This window comes from Silene latifolia, chromosome 10 (assembly GCF_048544455.1).
Source record: "Silene latifolia isolate original U9 population chromosome 10, ASM4854445v1, whole genome shotgun sequence".
Lineage (NCBI taxonomy): Eukaryota > Viridiplantae > Streptophyta > Magnoliopsida > Caryophyllales > Caryophyllaceae > Silene > Silene latifolia.
Genome location: NC_133535.1, coordinates 98,970,205 through 98,988,773, shown reverse-complemented (window position 1 = coordinate 98,988,773; position 18,569 = coordinate 98,970,205). Strand labels below are relative to the sequence as shown.

Sequence of the window (18,569 nt, the reverse complement as noted above, 5' to 3'; positions counted from 1 at the left end):
CTCGTCTTGAAGGGAACCCGAGCGTCCAAGGCCAAAGACGCTCGTCTTGTGAAGCTGTAAAAATAGTTTTTGGGTCTGACTCAGAATCCGAGCATCCCAGCAAGGAATTCGCTCGTCTCAGCCAGGACGAGCGTCTCACCAGTAATCCGCTCGTCTTTGCACTGTCAATTTTTGGGATTTCTCCCTGAAAAGAAATCCGAGCGTCTCCAGCATAGGACGCTCGTCCCAGCTCAAGAATCCGCTCGTCTTGCCTATAAGACGCTCCTCCCCAAACGTCTTTTCCTGAACCCAGAAACAGAAGAATCCGAGCGTCCCAAAGCCTATCCGCTCGTCTCCCCTCTGCTTTTCTAATCCAATGGGTCTTAAAAACCCCTTTCCCCAATTCTTTTCATTTATTCAAACATAAACACTACCCAAAACCCCAAAACCCTCATTCTCTCCATCAACCAACAACAAAATCCTCAACCAAAATCAACCAAATCAAATACAAACTTCTTCAAAATCAAATTAAATCACTCCTTTATCAATAACAAGTGATTAAAACACCAAAATCTTTAAGTTTTGAGTCGATTTTTGGGATAAAAGGCAACATTCAACTATCCTAAATCGATTTGGGTATTACTAGAAATTAAAGATTTCAAGCTTTCTTTGGTGTTACTAAGTGAAGGAGCATGGCAAGTACAAAAGGCGGAAGTAAGGCACCCCAAAAGAAGAACCTTTCTAAGAGACAACAAGCTCTTCAAGCTATTCAAGCATCAAAGGCATTGGTAATTCATAATGCAAGGTTGGAAGTTCAAGAGCAAGATCCTCCTATGGAAGCTACTACTTCTACTACTTCGGTTGTTGAACAACTAACCGATTATCCGGAGGTAATTTTCACTTCCGACTCCCATAGGAAGAAATTTATTTCCATTGCTAATAAAACTATCTTACCCACCAAGTTCATTTGTCAAGAGACTTTGTCGAAATTGGGTGTCCTAGAGCAAACAAAGACCTTTTTCGAGTCTATGGGATTGCGTACGTTATTTGAAATGCAAGAGTTGACTTACTCATCCCCCACCTTAGAGTTTTTGAGCTCTTTGAAAGTCACCAAGGTGGAGACCCGAACCAATATTGAGTTTCGTCTCGAGAATGTTGATAGATGTTTGTCTTATAGAGAGTTTGGTAAAATATTTGGCCTTAGTGACGACCCAACTTTTAGAAAGAAGCCTACCAAGTATGACCCCGCTCCTCTATGGAAGGCCATTTCCGGAAAAGAATTCACATCCTACCATGATTGTCGTGCTCTCTTAGTCCATCATGTGGGCATAAGAGTATGGCACAAGGTTGTTGGGCATACCTTGATAGCTAGGAAAGGTACAAATCATCTTACAGAACTTGACTTTATTCTTCTCGAGTCGACTTTGAACATTGGAAGAGAGTTTACGAAGCCATACAATGCTTTACGACTTTTGATTGAGAGATGGCTCAATGTTGATTGTGGCAAAGAAGGCACGGCCTTTATTTTTTTTTTAATTTTTTTTTTTTTGCAAAAAGATTATCATTTCATTCAATTAAGAAAGAAATTACAAGAGTTTTGCAAAAACTATCCACTATACAAAACCTCATAGACTAGCAACTATAAGCGGATAACACTTATGATGAGTCCACATTAGAAGGCGAGTAGAAACTAGAAACTTAATCTTCCTGACAATGTCATGTACAGTAGCCTTCCTTCCTCTAAACAGACGGGAATTGCGTTCATTCCAAATCTGATAAACAGTTGCTGCCAAAGTAGTACTGAACCAAGCCATTCTCCAATTCTGCTTGCCTCCAATTCCAGCATGGTCAAGTTAAGATAGTAAACAGAGTCCAGGATGATTCACTCCTATCCAATACATAAGCTGTTGCCAAATATCCTTGGAAAAAGAACAATTAAAGAACAAGTGGGCATGATCCTCTAGAGCAGCTTCACAAAGAGAGCATCTATTCACCATATAAAATCCTCGGTGCTGTATATTATCCACGGTTGCTAATTTCTTCTGGGCTGCCAAAGAGCATATTATTCTATGACTAGGAACAATACGAGGGTGAGTCAGAGCTTTAGCCCAAGGACCAACCAGAACAGCACCTCTCAGATAGCTATATGCTGCAGTGACTTTAAACTTTCCATGAGAGCACCAACTATTTATCAAGGAGGAGGCATTAGATATACTACCTGTAAGAGCAACCAACCTATCCCTTACAATCAGAATCCCCTTTAAACTAGAGGAAAAGCTATCATGGGTTTGGATATTCCAGATTGTCTGATGCTGCAGAATGTAAGCCTGGTGCCAGGAAGCCCAACTCCCCACAGCAGTATGAGCCAACAGATAAAGCCATCTGCACTGCAAAGCATCATTCCAAGTGGAGAGATCCTTGATGTTGAACCCACCTGCATCCCAGGGCAAACAGATATCCCGCCATTTTTTAAACACCATTCTATTGCCTTCAAAAGAAATTCCCCGAAAGAAATCCTTACAAAGCTTATTGATCTTATGAAGAACCTCTTGGGGTAAAAGATTACATGAGCACCAGAAAGTTTCCATGCCAAAGATGACAGAATTGAGCAACTGAACCCTACCAGCATAGGTAAGGAAATTAGAGGACCAATGCTGAATAGAATGTTTGATCTTAAGAATGAGGGAATCAAACATTGTCACAGAAACTCTAGAAGTAGACAAAGGCACTCCTAAATATCTGAAAGGAAACTGACCCTCAGAGAAACCAGTTGCAGCAAGAATAGCCTCCTTCACATCAGGATGCACCCCTCCAAAATAAATGTTGGTTTTCTCAATGTTAGCATGAAGACCAGAAAGCTCAGCAAAGATACTAAGAGTGCTCTTAACTGCGGCTACAAAGGGAACATCCCCCTAACAAAGATCATCAAATCATCAGCAAAAATCAAATGATTTAGCTTAAGCCTAGAACAATTAGGATGATAAGAAACAAGAGGTTTATCACAAAGAGTCCTGAGATATTTGGATAAAACATCCATGCTGAGTACAAACAAGTAAGGAGAAAGGGGATCACCTTGCCTGATCCCACTTTTCCCTTGAAAAAAACTAGAGAGTTCACCATTAAGTTTTAAAGAATACCATGGAGTTTGAATGCAACCAAGCACCCAGTCTATAAATTGCTGAGGAATCCCCAAACCAGAAAGCATAGCAGCAATAAAAGACCATTGGAGGGAATCAAAAGCCTTCCTTATGTCCACCTTTATCATGCAACGAGGTGAAACATTAGTTCTATTATATCCTTTAACCAATGTTTGAGATAGCATTATGTTCTCAAAGATGCTACGACCTTTAATAAAAGACCAGAGGAGGAAGGCATTATGCTCCAATTGCTAAACTTCTTCCTAATAATTTTTGAAGAATTATGCTCCTTAACCCTGGTTTCCAAAAGAGCCAAAATATCAATCTTATTAACCCCTAAATAGTCTCTGACTTCACTATGCTTTAAAGGACAGTTAAACCCTCTTATATTCCAGGAAGCAACTTTCATTGAGACTTATCAGGAGGGACAACTTCCTTAACTTCCAACACTACAGTAGAACATTCTGAATGCAACTCAGAAAAAAGACCAGAGGAGGAAGGCATTACCACTGAAGATCTCTGACCTAGCAAAGAGCATCTTGAGTCTACATTCTCCAGGTTAGATACCATTCTAGTTGTGGTCCCTTCTGAAGTAGCACCCAGTTCCAAAGATGTCTCAGAAACAGCTGCATCAGAGTCCAAAATCTCCCCTGGCACCAAAACCTGAAACTTATTGGCTAGAGGAAAGGAACCAAGTTGGGAAGGAGAAATAACTACAGCACCATCTGCAGAAACTTCAGTAAAAGTACCATCAAGAAAAGGGTCTGCATCATAGGGTTTAGTAACCTCATTCAACTGCTCCTCCACCACAGTGGGCACCTGAATGGAAGCAGTCTGAACCTCTGGCTGCACAGTAGGTGTGCTCTCAGAGACAGGCTTTGGGTTATGCCACTTACAAGTATCAATTTTATGCCCCAGTTTACCACAACCAGAACAGTAAAAAGGAACCCACTCATACACCACTTTCTGAGATATTTGACCCAGAAAAGGAGTATTGATGACAACAGATTCAATAAACTCACTAGAGTCATCAATTTCCACCAAGACACGAGCAAAAGAAAGCTTTTCCTTGTTGGTGGTTGCAGGGTCTGCAAAAAGGGGCTTACCAACCTTACTAACAATCTTACTGAGAACAGTTTCAGACCACAAGTAAGGATCCAGACCCGGGAAAAGGATCCAAACAGGAACAGTTGCTACCCTTTCCATATTACCAGAAAATGTAGGAGTCCATTGCTTAAGAATCAGAGAATTACCACCTATCATCCAAAGACGAAGCCTTAGAACTTTGTTCATATCCTCCAAGGAAGAGAATCTAAAGGAGAACCACCCTTTTTTGTAATATTGAACTACATGAGTTGCAATTTTTGCCCAATGTTTTGTAACAAAGTCTTGAACAATTTTGAGAGTCGGCTTTGCCCCAATCACATGACCCATTAAAGTAAATTCCCAAATCTTGAGTTCATCCACAAAATCAGTTTCCTCAATATCAATTTCAGAAGCAACAGCACTATTTTGACAAAAATGTAAGCTCATACCCAAATTTTGTGATGCTTTAACCACATGAGACCATGTTTTAAAAGGAGTTTTACCCACAACATCAGAAACTACAGGAACAGACGTCAACGAAACCGAAGGAACCACAGTATTATCCACTAGAACACTCAATTTCTCCGAATGATCAACTACCTTTGAGACATCAATCGCTAAACCATCCGAGGATGAATTAGGGTTTGGTTCAATCAAAGTAGTAGACAGAGGAATAGATTTAGCAGAAGAAAGCTTAGATGAAAGAGGAGAAGAATGAGTGATACCAGCCGCTTTTATCGCAGAAGAAATCAATTCATTAACTATCCTCAATTCCATGGGAGCTTGAAATTCCGCCATGGAAACATCACCATTAACAACAATTGAACTATCTGAAGGAATCGGAGCTTTAGGAGTACTAGTTTGAGGACGATTCCGCGCTATGCTGCCTCGAGTTCTCGCCATGGATTAACCATAGAAGAACAGAGTAGAGAAGAAAAGCATGGAAAAATGGTGATATTTTTGTTTTTTCCGAAAAAGAGAGAAAGTTTGTTAAAGAGAGTTTAACACTCTCTTTAACCGGGATTTCAACAAGAATGACACTTATACACCGGTAAAGCGAGGCCATATCATTGATCTAGCTACCATGGTTCTAAAGTTCAAATGGGTCAAGAATGATACTCTTGATAACAAATTTCGGTGGTTGACAAATGAAGCTAAATCCTTCACATTGCCTAGCAAGATTTGCCGCTTGAATGTTCATAGACCGAACTACCTTCTCCCACTCTCCGAAGACGCCGGATATATTATTCAACACCAAGGGTAAGAAGTTGTCGATCCCTCCTCCTCCATTATCACCCCACCTTACCCATTAACCTGCCATGAATTTCAACCCGAAAATGTTAAAGCGGGGAATGACTACTTGACTCCCTTGATGACATAAATGCACAAGCAAGCTTATGAAGATATAGTCAATACTTACAAAGCACAATATCCACCCCTCCTACATCTTGCAAGGCAAGGACTTCTCGATCCATCTTGTCCTTTGCCTAGTTGGGCGGATAAGGAAACATTCTTTCCTAGTGCTTCTAGAGGTGGTAACTTGGGTGAAGAGGAGATGGTTGTTGATGAGAGTGGTGAGCAAGAAGGTGAAGAAGAAGAAGAAGAGGAAGAATAGGGAAGTGCAAGTGAGAGTGGTGATGACTCCTCATCCATGGAGGTTGATGATGCCTCAAGTGAGGAGGTTGATGATGATGGTGATGACGCAATGGGCGAGGACTCGCAAACTCTTGGGAGGATCCTACACTCCTACACCTCCTTTATGGTTTGTCTACTTCTCTTGTTTTCCTTATAATTTTTATCTTGATCATGATTTGTGGAGTCCTAGCATCATATAGAGGACTAACACCTCGGTTCCATTGAGGTGTTCATTTCATTGTTCCCACATTCAAAATCCAAAATGACAAATTTTTAGTTTCATGCATAGCATTTTTTATGCATGAACTCCTCCAATTTTTGACATTAGAAATAATGTCTATTTTGGTTTGAGGAAGTTTATGCATATGCATTGGGAGCTAATCTAAATTATGCTCTCCACCATAACAAAAACCATGCATCATATAGCATAGCTTAGTTTGCATTCACTCTTGTTTATATATCATATAATTTGCATTTATCTTAAAAATCATGCATTTTCATATAAATTGCATAATTTCCTATCGTATTGGCAATTGGGGACAATGCCCATACTAGTGTGGGGATGGGAAATTCTAACTTGACCTTTTTAAAACAAAAATGATAAAATTTGAAAATTTTGAAAAATACAAAAATATGTCTTTTAAATTAATTAAAACAAAATACAAAAAAATTCAAAAATTCAAAAATCCAAAAACATGTTCATTTCCTTTGTAGTGTAGTCTTGTATATATTGTTTTGTATATATTGCTTGTTCATCCTTTCAAACATTGATCGACTACGCCACATCCGAGACATGAGGATATTGAAGACCGCATGTTATGATCTTTCCAATCTCCTTTTTCCTCTTTATGTTAATGACTATGTGGCTTTATTTTGATTGATGCGGTATAAACAATGTGATTATAGGATTGCATTTAGCTTATTTGGCATACTAGTTGGTAAAAGCATATGCATTAGGTTGTATATATGATAGTTGCATCATGGCATATACTTGCATTTAGGAAAAATTTTGTGAAACCGTCTATTTGGGAAGCTTGACAAGTGTATATAATGCCCTTGTAGATGCTTTTTCTTCTTAAGACTTTGCTTGTTAGAATACTGATACCGTCGTCAGGTACCAAAAATAAAACCTAGATACACTAACAGAAGTCAGTGGTAAGTAGGGTCGATCTCCACAGGGAGGCGGTCACTATCCACTTGTCTACTCGGTTTGTCTAAGGTCACAGTGGGGGTTTTGAGTTGTTTTGATTAAACTAACAAGATTAAAAGAAAGAGGAATAGAAATGAGAGGAATTAACAATCAAGGGAGAGAAGACTAGGATTTCGGGTCATCAATGAACGTCAGTCAATCGCAGTTAAGGTCACAGACCAGTCGATGTGTCGGTCTAAGGGGCAACGAATATCTCCTTTCGGTCTCAATTCGCCCTAAAATGCTATTAGCTTAACTTTCGCCCTCATAAAAGCATCCCATTGTTCACTGCGGGTCTCACCCCTTCCAACCTTTCGGTCTAGGTCAAGGCTTACCAAGATTAAAAAGGCTAATTGCATCGATTCAATCAGCAAGATACAATTAAGCAGTGATTAACAACATAGAGTAAAGCAACAACGACAAGTCTATAAACCTAATTAGCAATTAACATTCATCCATTGAATCACCTAATCCTAGCAGAGAAATTAGCTAGACATAATAAAAGTAAGAACAAAAGCAAAGGGGAAAGAAATAAACATTAAATAAAATGAGAGAAAAGGGAAAAGAGAATGTTACAGTGGAAGAGATCCAGAAAATAGAGAGAAAATAATATCCAGTAGTAAAACAGTTGACAAGAGAGAGAAGAGGCTAAATGATGTCTAAATCTTCCTATTTATAGAAAATAGGATTTTTATTTAACCTAATGACGGATTAAAGCTAAAAGCCCGAGCCCATAAGAGAAACCACTCGATCGAGTACTTTTAAACTACTCGATCGAGTAAAATAAAGCTTAAACCACTCGATCGAATAGAAAATCTACTCGATCGAGTAAATTCTAAAATGCAACTACTCGATCAAGTAGAAAAAGGACTCGATCGAACATAATTGTACTCGATCGAGTACTTTCCAGCGCACAATTTTCTGCTTTGCGCACTGAACTTCAAATGGCTGGCATTTCTTCGTTACTTGGGCAAACAAGGCGATTCCAGTGGCGTTGGAAAGATAAGAGGACAAGATTTCATCTCCAATTGGAATCACCTGAATATCAGTTGTAGAACTCGAGATATGGCTCTTCAAATTAGGCATTAGCAATTTGAAGTTCTTCCTTTGCTCGCCTCGCTATCTTTCTTCTTTGCGCATCTCAAAATAGCTACATTCCCGCTCCAAATTCACTCTTCCTCCAAATGCAAGCTAAACGGACGGTAAAAGGCTTGATTTAACTACTTTCTAGTTCATTCCTGCAAATAAGACAAAACAAACCAAAGTAGCATATTCGGGGCATTTCGTAGCATAAAACTACGATAATAGCATAGAAATACGTGCATAAAAAGGCCTAAAAGGACTATATAAAATGCACGTATCAAATACTTGTAAAACACCCTAGGATGTGTCATGCTAGTATCCTTTGACCCATGGATTAAGGCCTAGCTAGTCAAGAGTACCTTGTGGTGTGATAACTCCTTGGCTACCGTTTATTCCAAGGTGACCCTTGAAACCATGCAACCATCATCCATGTTCTACCACATTTTGTCATCAAAGGGAATGGGCACAAAAATTGTTCGAAATTTGAGTTCAAGAAATGAAAAGAAAAGAAAAAGTTAGCAATTGCATCAAAAGAAAAGAGGAGTAACAAAATAAAAACTCCTATGCTTCAAATATAAGCACCCTCACTACAAATGGGGTGACTTTGAAAATGTTCAAAACAAAATGCAAAGAAAAGTTAAAAAATTGTCAAGTGTTGAAAATGCCAAACATCAAAAGAAATGGCAAAAAGAAAAATGTTCTCAAATGTCAAATGCCACAAGAAATTGGAGGGAAAAACAACAACAAAAGCAAACTCCCAAATGAAACTCAAATACTATTGATCCCTTTTCCATCGTATCCACTTTTGTGCATGGTAGAGAGGGGACGACCCTTCTTCTTGTCTAGGCAAGAGGAGGAATTCCGCGATCCTCTTGTGTTTCTAACACCATAGGGAGTCTATTCTTGACAAAAGCATTTAACGATTGAGGATAAAGGTACCCTAGCTTGACACAACTTGGAGGTGATTTATTGGTATCCTTCTAGGCTTAGTAGTTTGAAGAAAACATATCTATGATGGAATCTGTACCCTTAGATTGCTTCCCTTGTAGATAATTTCCGGCATTAGATGAGGAAAGTGGCTATTCATTTTTGTAGATGAATCCATTACTTGTTTTGTGTGCTTTAATGCTTGTATGTGTCGCCATTTTGGCTAGACCCACCTTGCCTAGCAAGAAGGCATCCTACCTCATGGTTGTCTTGTTGTGAGTTGAAGGGGCGGAGTGATACCCGCTAATTATCTCATATCAGCTATATTAGTAGGTTAGTTTAAATAAGGGTCCTAGTTTTGTCACCTCTTTACTCGAGAAGAGTGATCGGTCCGTTTCGTGTTCACAATTAAAGGTGTGGTCGTTGGGTCACGTCCGAATCAAAACACAATTTATAACTTCACAAACAACTCTACAATTAGTAAAGAGGCAAGTAAAGGTCGGATCCCAAGGGACGGGTATTGAAATGAGATTTCTATTGAAACTAGTGGTGTCTTAGGGGTGTCACACTTTGGGTTGATGTAGAAGGTCACTAACTAAAATAGCAATGAAAATAAACTAGCAAGATGAATTAAAAGGGGTGTAAACAATTGATTAAAAAGCACTAGGGTGTCATGGGATCATAGGGGAATCATGGGAATTGATCATACAAACATGTTCTCAAATTATAAGCAAGCAATTATTGTTGTGATGGATTGAGTTGGGCTATATCTTACAATCCTAGGAAAGTTTGGGTCCCGGAGCCGAATCGATTAGATTGTACAACACCTACAAGTCGACTTAATCTTCCCTACTCAACAACATGCATGGTCTAATGAGACTCGAGTTGGGTTATGTCTTCCAAGTCTCATTGAAAAGATAGGAGATGGTAATAAATACAAGGATTCATAGGCTTAGCATTTCATCAAATATAACATGTGCATGAGTTGAGATCAAAACAAGCAAGCAAATAAAACATGTAAGCATATTAATTTAAGCATGAATCATTCCCCATGTTGGTTTCCCCTAATCACCCATTAACCCTAGCTAAAAGACTACTCACTCATTATCATGTTGATCATGCTAGCAAGGTTGTCAATCATACCAACAAAATGAAACATGATGAATAAATGAAAGTAATTAACAATAATTAAAAAGGGATTAAGAGAATTATACCTACTAATGATTCCAATAATAAAGCAAAGATAAAAGAAGTACTTGAATGCTTGATTGAGAGGTTGTCAATCTCCCAATAATAACCCAAATAATCTTCAATTACCCAAAATAAAGGATGAACAAAAGAGAGATTAAGGAAATAAAACTTGTATTAGAACTTGATTAATTGTTGATTACAAAACTAAAGAGAGATTTGATTGGTATTAACTACTCTAATTGTTGATAAGAAGAACATGCTCTTCTAATTAGACTAATGGGGTATTTATAGTGGAAATTAGGTGGATACATTAGGGTTAACTAAGGGCTAAACTAGTAATTACACTTTTTATATTGAGCAGGGAGGAGCCGGTATTTTCCGAAGGAAGGGCCTTCTTTCTTCGTAGCTTGGAGAAGAGGAAATCGCGCTGTAGAGGAATCCGGGCGGATTAGGGTCGAGACGGGCGGATTCTGGCGATGGAATCCGAGCGGATTCAAGAGAATCCGGGCGGATTGTGGTGATGGAACCCGGGCGTCTTGGTGGAAAACCGCACGGATTGTGCAGGTGAAGGACGGCCGGATTGTGCCTCAGCAAGGCTTCTTCTTCTTTTCTTCCCTTTTCTTCATAAATTCCTTGGGGATTTCCTTGGGGACTCAAGGATCCTTTCTCAACATTGCTCATCTACTATCATATGTACAAAGGCCTTCTAATCTTGTCTCTCCTTGATGCTTGGTCATTGAATTCGATCAATTTAGTCTTGTTTTGCCATGAAAATGCAAGATTCTTACTCCTTTCCTACCAAGGGATCAAAATCTCAAAGAATATGCAAAACAAAGAACTAAAGATAATAAATGACCCAAATATGCACTAAAAAGCATGGGAACAAGGCTAATTCGGGGGCTAAATATGCACTAATTATGGTCACATCAAATATCCCCAAACCGAACCTTTGCTCGTCCCGAGTAAAGAGGTGACAAAGACTAGGACCATGTTTTAAACTAACCTAATAGCATATCCGATATGAGACAATTAGCGGGTCTCACTCCGCCCCTTCAACTCACAACAAGACAACCATGAGGTAGGATGCCTTCTTGCAAGGCAAGGTGGGTCTTGCCAAAATGGCGACACATCCAAACATTAAGCACACAAAATCACATAATGGATGCATCTACAAAAGGAATAGCCACTTCCTCATCAAGTGGCGGAGGCACTAAAGAGGAACAAATTTAAGAGCATGTAATCCTTCACAAATACTAGTTCAACAAATTACTAAGGCTAGATGGCACTAAATCACCTCCAAATGGTGTTAAACTAGACTACTTTCGTCCTCAATTTCCAAATGCTTTCGTCAAGAGCGATCGGATGGTGGTGGAATGATGATCCCTATGATGCTAGTAGCATATGACATGACAAGTCTCGAATTCTCTACAAAAGTAAAGGTCATGGATCGTCCCAAGCTCGACCAAGTGGCTTGACAAAAAGGCTTTTTGGGAATGAAATGCTCAAATCTTTATACACAATGGGTGGATATGACTAGTATTCAAAATTGTCCTCATTTCACTTTCACATTTTAAAAATTTAAGATCGGGTTTGTCCCTTCCGGGCCAGTGTCCTTTGCTTTCGCCAATCGCTTATTAGGCAACCGGTTAACCTCTAGACAATAGCTTTTCGGGGTGATAGTCACTCTGTCTCTGGGCGGCCGAATTCACAACCGTGTGAGGGCCCAATTCAATGGATCCCGCACCAAAGCACATCGAAGTGGTACGCCTCCATCAAAACAATTTAAATTTCTCAACATTCAACAATTCATAACATTTGAGGTTTCCTTGGCATTAAATTACTTTCACATGACAAAATTCCTTGAAATGAGCACTTCAAGCTTATTGATAGAAAATATTTTTGGGTTGCCTTACCACAAGGTCAATCAAGGTCACCTAGACAAGTTAACCAAGTCCACATCGCATCACGGGGTTGGATATGTGACTCACATGCAAACCCTTGACTAGGCCTTGGGTCATGGGTCAAAAGACACTAGTATGACACTATCTAGGGTGTTTTACAACCATTCTAGTAGGCAAAGTCTTAAGTTGAACAAGTATTTGTAATGGCTTAGTTGCTCTTGTCAAAGTTCCTAATTAGGCATTTTTCAAAATTTTTCTAACATGCAACTACATGCCATGATGCAACTAATATAAACATCCTAATGCAAGTGATTCTATCAACTAATATGACATATAAACTAAATGCAATTCCTAAGCTCACATTGTTATACCGCATCAATCAAAATAAAGCTACATAGTCATTAACATAAAGAGGAAAAAGGAGATTGGAAAGATCATACCATGCGGTCTTCAATATCCTCATGTCTCGGATGTGGCGTAGTCGATAAATGTGAACAAGGATAGAACAAACACAATATATACAAGACAATTTATACAAAAGGAAATAAACATGTTTTTGGGTTTTCAATTTTTCAAATTTTCAAATTTTTATGATTTTCGAAATTTTTCAATTTTTTTGGCTTTTTTGAATAAGAGTTAAATGTTAGAATTCCCATCCCCACACTAATATGGGCATTGTCCTCAATGGCCAAAATGATGGAAATTAAGCAAAGATGATGCATGATTTCTATACTAAATGCAATCTATACTAAGCTACACTACATGATGCATGGTTTTTGTTATGACGGAGAGGATAATTTAGATTACCTCCCGTTGTGTATGCATTAACTTCCCCAAACCAAGTTAGACACTATTTCTAATGTCCAAGGATGGGTGTAGTTCATGCACACACTATGCAATGCATGAAACTAATTTTGTCATTTTGGATTTTGAAAATTGGAACAATAAAATGAGAATACCTCAATGGTATCGAGGTGTGAGTCCTCTATGGTGCTAGGACTACTCCAACAATGATCAAGAAAATAATTAAAACAAAGAGAGAAATAGACAAACCATGAGAGGGTAGGAGCCTCCAAGGCTTGCTAATCTTCCATCATATCATCACCATTATCACTTTCCTCATTAGAAGTGGTCTCAATGCCACTTCCCTCTTCATTTGCCTCATCATCTTGCTCATCATCCTTTTCTCCTTCTTCACTTGCTTCCTCATCAATGTTATCATCAACTTCTTCATTACCAACAACCTCATTGTCACCCGAAACGACCCTAGATGCACCCGGAAATAGGACTTATCTATCCGCCCAACTAGGCAAAGGACAAGATGGATCAAGTAGTCCTTACCTAGCTAAGTGTAGGAGGGGTGGATATTGAGCCAAGTAAGCATTTTTCCGATCCTCAAAGGCTTGCTTGTGCATTGCTTGCATGAGAAGAGTTAAATAATCATTTCTAGCTTCAACTCCTTCCGGCTTGAACTCTTGATACTCAAAGGGGTAAGGTGGTATGACAATGGAAGAGGAAGGCATTTCAAGTTCACCCTTTTGTTGTTGAATAATATACTCGGCCTCTTTAGAAAGGGGAAGTAGATAATTGGTCCGGTGGACGCTTAGACGACAAATCTTTGAAGGCAAAGTGAACGATCTAGCTTCACTAGTGAGCCATCCATACTTAGTGTCAAGAGGGTTATGGGCAACCCACTTGTACTTGTGTATCATAGTATGAAAATCAACAAGATGACCACCCTCCTTTGCTTTATACTTGTTATCCTTATTGAAGTTAGGATCAAAGTACTTAGCTAGGATAGTGACTAGGCCGCCATTGACAATAACGGTAGTGCCCTTCTTCCCACAATCAATGTTGAGCCATCTATCTACCAAGAGCCTCAAAGAATTGTAAGGCTTGGTGTGTACTCTTCCAATGTTCAAAGCCGATTCAAGAAGAATAAAATCAAGTTTGGTGAAATGGTTGGTATCTTTCCTTGCAATAATGGTGTTTCCCATGACCTTGTGCCATACTCTTATGCCCGGATGGTGGACTAAAAGAGCACGACTCGCATGAAAGTCCTCAAATTTCCTTCCGGAAATTGCCTCCCAAAGAGGGTCGGGGTCATACTTTCCATAATTCATGAAATAACTCGGTTCATCACTAAGACCCAAGATTCCACCCAATTCTCTAAAGGAAATGCGTCTACTAACATTAGCTAGACGAAACTCGAGATTCTCCCTACTCTCAACTTTGGTGACTTTCAAAGAACTCAAAAACTTCAAGGTAAGGGGGGGGGGGGGGGGTATATCAATTCTTTTGATTCAAACAATTTCTCTAACCCCATGGCTTTGAAAAAGGCTCTAGTTTGCTCAAGGACACCCAACTTTCCCAAGTTGTCTTCACAAATAAATTTGGTGGATTGAAATGATTTCCTAGCAAACTTGGCAAAAGTATTTCTATGGGTTTCAGAAATAAAAGTTACCTCCGGATAATGCAAAAGTTGATCGATTTCCGGAGTAGAAGATGTTGTTGCTCCCATAGAAGGTTGTTGTTGTTGTTGTTGCACTTCCAAGCTTGGTGTTGCTACCACCATAGCCAATGCTTTCTTTGCTTGAAGAGCCTTTTGCCTTTGTGAAAGTGTCTTTGGTGCCTTTGTTGCTCCCTTAGTCCTTGCCATTGATGAACTAACCAAGAAAAGAATGAAAAAATCTTCAATTTGTAGTGTACCCAAATCGATTTAAAGGTGAAAGGCGTTGCCTTTATGAATTCAAAAATCGACTCAAAGGTTGAAGATTTTGTGCTTGGTTTTGATTTTTATTGAAAAAGGAGTGATTGATTTGTTGTTAGAAGGATGATATTATTTGATTTTGGTGAATGTAGTAGAGGGATTTTGTTTTTGTGATGGAGAGGATGAGGGTTTTGATGTTTTGAAGTAGTGTTATGAATGAATGAATGAATGAAGGTGGGAGGGATTTTATAAAGACCAAAAAATTCGAACTGCAGGGGCAATCAGTGCGGTTTCTGCCCAATACGGGCGGATTCTGCACTTTCTGGGTTTGATAAAACTCACCTAAAGACGGGCGTATTCAAGAGAAGACGCTCGGATTTGCTTGATACGGGACGGGCGGATTCTTCAGAAGACGGACGGATTTGAGTCTAGGAACTTTTTCTTGTTTTCCTCAGCAGAGAAGACGGGCGTCTTCTTTCCAGGACGGACGGATTTTCAGAGACGGGCGGATTGCTGTTCAGGACGCCCGGATTCTCTTACAGTCAAAAATCTTTCAAAATTTCAGCTTCTAAGGACGTGCGTCTTCAACCCAGTATGCTCGGATTGCATGAAAACGGGCGGATTCTCTTGAATACGCTCGGATTCTACCCCTGTGTACCCGGATTCAGTTCCATCCGTGTACAATGCATATCCCTTATCAACCTTCTATTCTTCTTCATATCTCGTGTTCGTCATTGTGGGGGCGTTAATAGGCAAGGATAGCCTGGGCAATTCCCATCCCCACACTAAGGTAAAGCACTACACATCAATTGAAATTGTTAGTCCCTCCCTCACTTCTCTCAAACATGACAATTATCTTGATCAAAGTAAATAAAATAAATCCAAAGATGACAAAAATGAAATACAAGAATTGAAATGCGAGTTAGGGAGTTAGAAATATTTACAAATGGTGGTTTAGGGAGGACTCCACCAAACTCTCATTCTTGATGAGATGTCAAGGGGGCATGTTCAAGGTGTTGTTGATGTTGCTCAACACCTTGAAAAAGTGATCAAAAGCTTGTTCATTATCATGGTAGAGGTCTTCAATAGACCTTGGCCCTTGTTGTCGGTCTTGATCGATGGCATTACCAATGTAGGGATTAAAAATCCCTTCAAATTCGTCGTCCCAAAGACCACAAACTTCATTAAGTTGATCATTGAAAATTTCTTGATTTGATGGGGACAACTCTCCCAAATTCTTCTCTTGGCCAATGAGGCCATTCTCTTCTTCTTTGATTGATTTTGATGAGCTTTGCAAGCTCTCCTTGTCACAATTCACTTGCTCTTTGAATGGAGCATCTTCAATTTTCTTCTTCCATTGGAGTTCCGACTTCTTCCTCTCATCCTTTCGGCTATAATGATCAATCATGAAACATGGTTCATGCAAACGAGGAGCTCTCATAGTCTTGTCAAGATTAAAGGTTATGCTTTCATCTCCCACTTCTAGAGTGAGCTCACCATGTTTCACATCAATCACCGCACCCGCGGTGTGTAGGAAGGGTCTTCCTAGAATGATTGGAATGTTGGAATCTTCCTCCATATCAACAATGACAAAGTCCACCGGGATGAAAAACTTTCCAATTCGTACGGGGACATCTTCTCATATCCCTAATGGTGTCTTCGTCGATCTATCGGCCATTTGGAGTGTGATGTTGGTGCATTTAAGCTCTCCCATCCCCAACCTTTTACTCACCGAGTACGGCATGACACTCACACTAGCCCCTAGATCACATAAGGCTTTGTTGATCGTTGTGTCGCCAATGGTACACGGTATTGAGAAGCTTCCCAGATCCTTTAGCTTTGGAGGTGAACTCCCTTGAAGTATTGCACTACTCACTTTAGTGAAGGCGATAGTCTCAAGTTTCCGGATTGACTTCTTCTTTGTGAGGATATCTTTCATGTATTTCGCATAGGCCGGCACGTGATTGATTAATTCCGTGAAAGGAATTGAGACTTCCAAATTCTTCACAATTTCCATGAACTTTCCAAGTTGATCATCAAATTTGGGCTTGACTTGACGACTTGGAAAAGGAAGTCTAATCATAATGGGCTCCTTCTCCTTGATCTTGTTTTCATTTTTCTTTGAACTTTCTTCTTTTGATGATTCTCCATCTTTGGAGTTTTGCACAATTTCTTCCTTATCACTAGCTTCCACAACTTCATCCTCAACTTGCTTCTTCGGTGCTTCATACCTTGTACCACTTCTCAAGTGAATGGCACTAACCGTTTCATGTCTAGGGGGATTACTTTGAGGTGGTAATTGCCCCTTTTGTCTTTGTGAGCTTGAAGATGCTAGTTGAGTCAATTGGGTTTCCAACATCTTGGTGTGAGCTAGGATGTTGTTGATGGTGGTTTCCTTTGCTTGGCTATCTTTTTGCATTTGAGTGAAAAATTCTTGTTGATTCTTTTGCATTTGGAGGACCGCTTTTTGGACATCAAAACCTTGGTCATTTTGGTGATTGTATGGATTTTGATTTTGGTAACCTTGGTTTTGATTGTAAAAGGGTCTTTGATTTTGGTTTCTCATGGGCGGTGGAGTGTATGTTGTTTGAGGGTTTTGAACATTTTGGCTTTTGTATGAGAGATTTGGATGGAATTTGGTGTTTTCATTGTAATAGTTGGAATAAGGGGTACCACTCTTGTATGCTCTGAAAGCATTCACTTGTTCATTTGTTCCCCTACATTCACCTTGGTCATGTCCCAAAGTTCCACAATTCTCACATATCCCACTTGGGATTGATGAGGATGCCGTCATGGCATTAACATGATACTTTGGTGATTTTGAGACTTCTTCAAGTCTAGCCATAGCTTTTTCAAACTTCAAATTGATTGTGTCGATATGAGCACTAAGTTGAGCACCCAATTGAGTAACGGAGTCCACTTCATGCTTTCCTCCTCTAGTAGCCTTGCGAGGTCTACTATATTGTGAGTTATGGACCGCCATTTCCTCAATCTTGTTCCATGTTTGATTGTCATCAACTTCGGTGAACATTCCATTTGATCCCATGTTGAGAATGTTCCTTGAATCTTCATATAAACCATTCCAAAATTGTTGTACCAAGAACCATTCGCTAAGTCCATGGTGAGGACATGAGCGACAAATTCCCTTGAACCGCTCCCAAGCTTCATACAAAGATTCTTCATCCCTTTGCTTAAAACCCGTAATTTGAGCTCTTAGCATGTTAGTCTTTTCCGGTGGTTAGAATTTTTTGTAGAAAGCTAGAGCCAACTTCTTCCAAGAATCTACTCCGAGAGTGGCCTTGTCAAGGCCCTTCAACCATTGTTTCGCGGTGCCGATTAGAGAAAAAGGAAATAAGACCCATCGAATTTGGTCTTGAGTCACGCCGGTTTGAGAGATTGCATCACAATAGTCGCAAAAGGTTTCCATATGAGAATGAGGGTCTTCACTAGGCATCCCCCCAAATTGGCTCCTTTCAACTAATTGGATGAAGGCGGATTTGGCAATAAAATTTCCGGTTAGATGTTGCGGTGTAGGAGTACCATTTGGTAGGTTCTCCTCGGTGGGTACGGAGTGTGACGAGAATTTAGGCATTGTAGGTTGATTTTGTGGGGTATCGTGTAATGGGTTCTCCTCTCCTTCTATTGCGAAAGGGTTGACGAACTCAATAGTTGGTTGAACAACTTCACTAATACCTCTTAAATTCCTCCTAACAAGTCTCCTATTGTTCGTC

At 39.7% G+C, this 18,569-nt stretch overlaps 1 non-coding gene across 1 annotated transcript; it reads left to right on the top strand.

Annotated features, from left to right (window-relative positions):
• The first annotated feature begins 17,951 nt into the window (after positions 1–17,951).
• On the top strand, positions 17,952–18,058 carry LOC141609974 (small nucleolar RNA R71). The gene has a single exon (XR_012527872.1). It is a non-coding gene; the product is annotated as a small nucleolar RNA R71 (small nucleolar RNA).
• Positions 18,059–18,569: the final 511 nt, after the last annotated feature.